The sequence below is a fragment of the Acipenser ruthenus genome, chromosome 47 (assembly GCF_902713425.1).
Source record: "Acipenser ruthenus chromosome 47, fAciRut3.2 maternal haplotype, whole genome shotgun sequence".
Classification (NCBI taxonomy): domain Eukaryota; kingdom Metazoa; phylum Chordata; class Actinopteri; order Acipenseriformes; family Acipenseridae; genus Acipenser; species Acipenser ruthenus.
In genome coordinates this window covers 1717419-1726354 of record NC_081235.1, presented here as the reverse complement: position 1 = coordinate 1726354, position 8936 = coordinate 1717419, and positions in this window count along the sequence as shown.

Below are 8936 nucleotides of genomic sequence, written 5' to 3'. Positions count from 1 at the left end.
TGCTTTTGCACCTCGTTGACTACCAGCTTCCTCCTTTGAGCTGGGGCCGCCTTGTGCCATGTAGGAGGAGTTGAACTGAAACCAAGACCCCCTCTTCCATGCTGAACTTGCCCCATGATATCACCAATTCGAAGGGCAGCCTTTGCATCTTCCACAGCTTTCTTTGCCGCCCACTTTCTTCCAGTTTTCAACACAGGTGCTGCCTCCCTTACGCATTTATCGCGTGACTCTACTAATGTCATTTCCAGTCTGACCTTGGCGCACTTAAACTCCTCGGTTAGAGCAGAGACTGGTAGCTGCAGTATTCCTTTACCATAAAGTCCCACTCTGCTGAGGCAGCGTGGAACTCCCAACCATTTCCTGATGTATGAACTGATTAAAGCTTCCAGCTTCTCTACTGTTGTCAAAGAAACCTCGTACACAGTCAGTGGCCACAGCAACCTCGGCAGTAGACCAAACTGAAAGCACCAGAGTTTTAGTTTACCTGGTAGAGCGCAGCTGTCTATGCTCTTCAACCCTTCCACTGCTTGTTGTCTAACTTCTCCCACACGAACTGTGTCCTTTAGATCCCCGTCGTACCATCTCCCAAGACTCTTCACTGGCTTCTCAGACACTGTTGGTATTGCCTCACCATTAATGAAGAATGTTTTATCTACTACTTTGCCTTTAATTATAGAGATGCTCCTTGATTTAGTGGGCTTGAATTGCATTCGTGCCCATTCAATGTTATTGGTTAATTTGCCCAATAATCGATTAGTGCAGGCTACTGTTGTAGTCATGGTTGTCATTTCATCCATGTATGCTCGAATTGGTGGTAGTCGCATTCCAGAAGCCAAGCGCTCTCCTCCTACTACCCATTTTGATGCCCTAATGATTACTTCCATTGCCATGGTAAAAGCCAGTGGAGAAATGGTGCATCCTGCCATTATTCCAACCTCTAGGCATTGCCATGTAGTGCTGAATTCTGAAGTTGAAAAACTGAATTGCAAATCTCCAAAATAGGCTTTCACTAAATTTGTTATTGTCATCGGTACACTGAAAAAATCAAATGCTGCCCAAAGTAGTTCATGTGGCACTGAACCATATGCATTAGCCAAATCCAGGAATGTCACATGGAGCTCCTTCCTCTCCTTTTTAGCTGATTGAATTTGTTGCCAGATCACATTGATGTGTTCTAAGCAACCTGGGAAACCTGGAATGCCCGAATTTAAATCAAGGGAAGTAATGTTAAAACTGTACAATGCATTAGTAAGACCTCATCTAGAATATTGTGTTCAGTTCTGGTCACCTCACTACAAAAAGGATATTGTTGCTCTAGAAAGAGTGCAAAGAAGAGCAACCAGAATTATTCCTGGTTTAAAAGGCATGTCATATGCAGACAGGCTTAAAGAATTGAATCTATTCAGTCTTGAACAAAGAAGACTACGCTGTGATCTGATTCAAGCATTCAAAATTCTAAAAGGTATTGACAGTGTCGACCTAGGGGACTTTTTCAACGTGAAAAAAGAAACAAGGACCAGGGGGTCACAAATTAGATAAAGGGGCATTCAGAACAGAAAATAGGAGTCACTTTTTTACACAGAGAATTGTGAGGATCTGGAACCAACTCCCCAGTAATGTTGTTGAAGCTGACACCCTGGGATCCTTCAAGAAGCTGCTTGATGAGATTCTGGGATCAGTAAGCTACTAACAACCAAACGAGCAAGATGGGCTGAATGGCCTCCTCTCGAATGTAACCTTTCTTATGTTCTTATGTTCTTGTCGTTTCTTTCTTAGCAACATATATAAAATCCTCCCTTTTCTATCTACTTATTACACTCAACTCCTGGTTATATAACTTTTTATATATGTTTTGCATTTGTATTGCCTGTAACTTATTGTGACAGGGGTGTCTGTAGTGGTGACGTCAGGCCAGCAGCAGGAAGAAAAACACAGGCAGTACTGCAGGGCAAAAAGACGCTGCGGCGCCATTTACTTAACACAAAAATAAATAAAGTGTTTGAACAAAAACAGTGCTCACAGAGCAAAATAAATATTCAAACAAAAAAAAAATCACAAACAAAAAAAACATAACAAAACAGACTATGTCAGGCTGGGCTTCACTGATCCGACTCATTTTTTAGTTTTAATTTTACTTTTAAACTCTCCTCTCTCGCTCCCGTTCACTCCTCCGAACACCCACCCGAGTGCAGAGAGCTGCAGGTGACCATCTCCCGATTAGCAACAATTAAACAATGAATTAACTCGGGAGATGGTCAACAAGGTTTTTAATATAGATGGCGCTTCCCATCCACGCATCGAAACAACACATAAGAACATAAGAACATAAGAAAGTTTACAAACAAGAGGAGGCCATTCGGCCCATCTTGCTCGTTTGGTTGTTAGTAGCTTATTGATCCCAGAATCTCATCAAGCAGCTTCTTGAAGGATCCCAGGGTGTCAGCTTCAACAACATTATTGGGGAGTTGGTTCCAGACCCTCACAATTCTCTGTGTAAAAAAGTGCCTCCTATTTTCTGTTCTGAATGCCCCTTTATCTAATCTCCATTTGTGACCCCTGGTCCTTGTTTCTTTTTTGAGGTTGAAAAAGTCCCCTGGGTCTACATTGTCTATACCTTTTAGAATTTTGAATGCTTGAATCAGATCACCGCATAGTCTTCTTTGTTCAAGACTGAAAGATTCAATTATTTTAGTCTGTCTGCATACGACATGCCTTTTAAACCTGGGATAATTCTGGTTGCTCTTTTTTTGCACTCTTTCTATAGCAGCAATATCTTTTTTGTAACGAGGTGACCAGAACTGAACACAATATTCTAGGTGAGGTCTTACTAATGCATTGTAAAGTTTTAACATTACTTCCTTTGCAATAACAAAATATACGGCTCCACCGTCACATTTATAAAACAATAACAAAACAAGACTGCACTGTCATATTTAGAAATAAATAAATCATTAAAAGTAATAATAATAATAACAATAACAATAATACAACAAAACAAATACAAAATAATTGCACAGGGGCGGAGGGGTACTTTTATGGCAGGGCTTCGCCCCGCCCCCGTTTCATGTGCAGGGCTCCTTTTATATTTTGTTTCATTTTTGTCAGTCGTTTGGATAAGTGTATGCTGAGTCACCTTTGCTGTGTTCCATGTTGTCACAATACTCATTTCAATAACCAGAATTTCCTATTTTATTTACATATGATGTGAATGAAAAAAAAAATATATATATATATCAGGAATATGTTGGGGAAAAAAAATGCTGTGATATGGACAACACGAGACACAGCAAACGTAAATGTAAAACAACTAACTGCACTTCTATAAAAAAACAGGTTCAGCACTATGTTAAATGCAGAGAAGAAAAGTGACACATTTTATCAGTTCATTAAGCCCTAATAGTTACCCTTTTGGAATCGTTATGTCTCCTAACAGACAATCGCACTGCAGCTGCACTGTACAACAGCACCTACACTATTACAGTATCTTGTCTCCCTCTAGGGGTATACTTTTGCAATGCCATGTTTCAGAAGCTGTTAGCCTTGAGGTTTTACTGTTCATTTCTGTTACTGTTCACTGCTCGTTTAGGTTGACAAGGTCAGCTATTTTAAAGACTTCAATCATGTCCCCTAACCCTTCTGTGTTTGAGGTTAAATAGACTCAGTTCATTAAGCCCTGGGTTGCTCTTCTTTGGACCATCACCTTCAGTTGGAAACTAATATTTTAATGCCATTGCTGCTGCTTCCTGATACCTGATCACTTCTAGTGTTGCAGTTCAAACTCTCTCCAATGGTCTTGCTGCAATCAAACCATGTGACCTGCAGCACTAGTACCAGAACACATTAGTTTATCTATAGTGTTGTGTCCATCTGTTTTCGCTTCACAGTCTGCCTGCCCAGCCACAGTGCTCACAAGAAGACACTTATACCATAAGAGCCTGGCTTAGCAGAGCATATTACCTTATAAGAACATAAGAACATAAGAAAGTTTACAAACGAGAGGAGGCCATTCGGCCCATCTTGCTCGTTTGGTTGTTAGTAGCTTATTGATCCCAGAATCTCATCAAGCAGCTTCTTGAAGGATCTCAGGGTGTCAGCTTCAACAACATTACTGGGGAGTTGGTTCCAGACCCTCACAATTCTCTGTGTAAAAAAGTGCCTCCTATTTTCTGTTCTGAATGCCCCTTTATCTAATCTCCATTTGTGACCCCTGGTCCTTGTTTCTTTTTTGAGGTTGAAAAAGTCCCCTGGGTCTACATTGTCTATACCTTTTAGAATTTTGAATGCTTGAATCAGATCACCGCGTAGTCTTCTTTGTTCAAGACTGAATAGATTCAATTCTTTGAGCCTGTCTACATATGACATGCCTTTTAAACCCGGGATAGTTCTGGTTGCTCTTCTTTGCACTCATTCTAGAGCAGCAATATCCTTTTTGCAGTGACCAGAACTGAACACAATATTCTAGGTAAGGTCTTACTAATACATTGTAAAGTTTTAACATTACTTTCCTTGAACATTCAACACTTTTCACAATATATCCGAGCATCTTGTTGGCCTTTTTTATAGCTTCCCCACATTTCTAGATGAAGACATTTCTGAGTCAACATAAACTCCTAGGTCCTTTTCATAGATTCCTTCAATTTCAGTATCTCCCACATGACATTTATAATGCACATTTTTATTGCCTGTGTAATACACTTTTCTCTATTAAATGTCATTTGCCATGTGTCTGCCCAGTTCTGAATGCTGTCTAGATCATTTTGAATGACCTTTGCTGCTGCAACAGTGTTTGCCACTCCTCCTATTTGTGTGTTGTCTGCAAATTTAACAAGTTTTCTTACTATACCAGAATCTAAATCATTAATGTAGATTAGGAATAGCAGAGGACCTAATACTGATCCCTGTGGTACATCACTGGTTACCTCGCTCCATTTTGAGGTTTCTCCTCTAATCAGTACTTTCTGTTTTCTACATGTTAACCACTCCCTAATCCATGTGCATGCATTTCCTTGAATCCCTACTGCGTTCAGTTTGAGAATTAATCTTTTATGCGGGACTGTCAAAAGCTTTCTGGAAATCTAAATAAACCATGTTGTATGCTTTGCAATTATCCATTGTCGATGTTGCATCCTCAAAAAAATCAAGCAGGTTAGTTAGACACGATCTCCCTTTCCTAAAACCATGCTGACTGTCTCTCAGGATACTGTTACCATATAGGTAATTTTCCATTTTGGACCTTATTATAGTTTACATATAATAGGTGTCAGGCTTATTGGTCTGTCTCCCTTTTTGAGGATCGGTATTACGTTTGCAATTTTCCAGTCTGTCGGTACAACCCCTGTGTCAGGAGACTGTTGCATGATCTTGGTTAGCGGTTTGTAAATAACTTCTTTCATTTCTTTGAGTACTATTGGGAGGATCTCATCCGGCCCAGGGGTTTTGTTTATTTTAAGAGCTCCTAGTCCCTTCAACATTTCTGCCTCTGTTATGCTAAAGTTATTTAAAACTGGATAGGAACAGGTCGACATGTCGGGCATGTTGTCCGTATGTCCTTTGTAAAAACCTGTGAAAAGTAATCATTTAATATATTTGCTGGTTTTTTTTCTTCGTCTATGATTTTGCCATTTGTGTCTCTTAGACATTTAACCTCCTCTTTGAATGTTCTCTTGCTGTTATAATATTGGAAAAACATTTTGGAATTGGTTTTATGCCCCTTAGCAATGGCAGTAGCATTTCAATCTCTCTCTTGGCCTTTCTAACTTCCTTTTTGACTTGTGTTTGCAGTTCCAAGTACTCTTTCTGTGTACTTTATTTTTGTTCCCTTTTAAACGCTCTGTAAAGTGCCTTTTTTCGCTGAATTTTTTTTTTAATTGATCTATTAAACCATTTTGGCCGTTTTGTTTTAGATTTGTCTACTTTTGGGATGTAATTATTTTGCGCTTCTAGTACTACATTTTAAAAAAATAGCCATCCTTTTTCTGTGGATGTTTTCTCTATTTTACTCCAATCTACTTCTGTTAGTCTCTGTTTCATACCTTCATAGTTTGCTTTTCTAAAATTGTAAACCTTAGCTTTAGTCATTATTTTTTGGGTTTTAAAAATCACTTCAAATGAGACCATGTTGTGTTCTGAGTTTGCTAATGGCTCTCTGACCTGTTTTAGTTATACTGTCTTCGTTATTTAAAAAGACTAAATCAAGGCATGCCTCCCCTAGTCGGTGCCTTGACAAATTGTGTTAGGAAGCAGTCATTTGTCATTTCCACCATTTCAATTTCGTCCGTCGTGCTCCCCACCGGGTTCTCTCATTTTATATGAGGGAAGTTGAAATCCCCCATTAGTATGGCTTCTCCTTTTCTACACGCATTTCTAATGTCATTGTATAACAGATTATTTTGCTTGGTGTCTGAATTTGGCGGTCTATAGCATGCTCCTATTATTATGCCCTTTTAATTTTTGTCCATTATTCTGACCCATATTGATTCGACTTTGTTTTCTTTGTCCAGATTTAACACCTGGGCTTCAAGACTATTTCTTATGTATAGCGCTACCCCTGCGCCTCTTCTGTCCTGCCTGTCCACGTTCTCAGTGATGTGCGTAAGAGGCTCCTGGAAGGCGGCACACTGTTGTAGTAAAGGGGTCCAAACTGCAAACTGAACTCGCTGTTTCTCAGTATGGAGTCCCCAACAATCACAACCTCCTTTCTTTTTGCTGCCTGGCCAGCACTGTTTATAGGGTCCTGGATGTTGTTCCTTTCGTTCTCTTGATGTTGATTTTGATCATCTAAATTTTGAAGTGGCTCAAATTTGTTGGATGTTTTGATTTCTGGTGGTTGTGTTTGACAAAGTTTATTTTTTTTCCCTGCTTCTGCCTACCTGAACCCAGATGTTTTGACCCTCTTCCATGTCCCTGGTGGCTTTCAGTCTGCTAGGGGTGCTGACTTCCATGAATTGCATGAATTGTGGGTGTGCCATCTCCTCAAGCTCCTGTTACTCTCTTTCGTGCTCTCTCCAATCTAAAACAAATCGATCATCCACTTGACAGTTGGTATCGGTGTCATGCTTGGATTCGTTTTAACACCCGACCGTGAATGGTTTTTTTAATTTTTTTTTTTTTTTAAGAAAGACTTGGCAAAACATGTTGTTGCTGTTCTCATCAAGTCGTGTTTCTGCTAACATTTTACTGCTTATATTGGTAGAGTCCCCGTGTGACTGTGATGTCATAAACCGGATGCATTTTCATAGAATGAGCTCATGGATCTAAAGTTCTATTTTTATATCAGCGAGGGATGAAACTTCAAATGTAGGACTCGCTCTGTGTCAGATACCAGAACCCCGCCCGCTTCCCATTTGTTTGCTTTTCGACACGAATAGTCCAGGGAGAGGCAATTCTGATGCAATTCCGCCTACAGACAGAACGCTTTCACCGATGTAGAACATGCCTGTGTCTAAGGAAGTAGCACAGGCCCCTCTACCTAAATCTGCAGATTGAGTACAGTAAGACCCCATTTGACAAAGTTTTGAAATCAATCAAATATTTAGAAGCTTAGGTGGACCTCCTCTGTCGTAAATCTTATGCAGAATTGCAATTCTAACATGTATACCGTTCTCATAGATAACTTTTCTAGAGATGTGTAACAGACATATTCAGAATGCATTATGTATTCAGGCAAGTTTGAGTTGAACATTTTGCTAAAGCTACAGTTCAAATGGCTGTACATCTACAGTAGCCTGTACAGCCGATGTGTGCAGGCAATCTTATTACTGCTGGTGTATTTCATAGATATGAAGAGCCCATGTGCCTCACATCACAAAAATTGACAAGAAGTGAGTGCAAAGTCCAACAGAATACAAGGTGAAAACATTAAAATTGCATAGTTTTACATTACAATGCTTGTTAAATTGAACCCGGGATTTGTGTGGTGTAGAAACATGCGACAACAACCAGGAGCAGAAAACCTGGAGGATAGACAGTCCTTGTTACACCAAACCGCTCGGAACAAGGAAAATGATTCATCTTTATTTCTTCAGCTTTGAAAAACAGTGTCTGACTCTTTATTTAAAATAATGTTAGACAGTACATTTTGAACAGAGAAAAAAAATAATAAATAATACCTAAAAAATAATTTATTCAAAACAAACCAATAATAAAAATCAAGAAACAGACTGAAACTAAATTTACAAAATGTATAACCATATACAATATGGGTAAAATAAATTAAGCCTTCTGGTCCATACTCGGCATGTAACCAAACATACTGCCAAGTCCTTTTGTTTACTCTATAAATTAAGGCTAGAAAAAGAGAAGGGTGATTTACTACACTAAATCCAGTTTCAAAATTGCAAAAAAAAAAAAAAAAAAAAAAAAAGTTTTTGCAATTTACCCCCCGCCCTCACCCACGCTTGTGACAATGTGGGAAGGTCTTGAACAATCATTGCTCATCTCAAAGCTTCTAGGAATCTGCAAATACTGCACCTGTTAATTTATCAAATTCAAAGGTAAAAGCTCATTAAAAAACCAATATATATATTTATCACATTGATCTTCAAGTGCATGTTTGGGGAGGACTGGAAACCAGTTTAATATATAGGGGTGTATTTGCATATGGGTGGATTTGACTACTATATATTGGCAGATCACACATCAGTGTAAAGTCTGTCAAATTTAACAAACATCAAGTTGTGGTCGTGTACCCTTTTGATGTAACCATATCCTCTACCGGTTGATCCATTTATTAATATTTTCATAGCTTAACTTCAGAACAGATTGGAGGGAAACTTGTATAGAGAACTACTAAACACTTTTTTTTAAAAAGACACGCTATTAAAATCCTCTAAGCTGAGCTCCAAATCTGTAATTGCATACTGACCACGAGATACAAACTATTAAGAATTTCATGAAGACATAAAATAAGACTTTAGTTCTGAAGGGGGTTCCAGTGA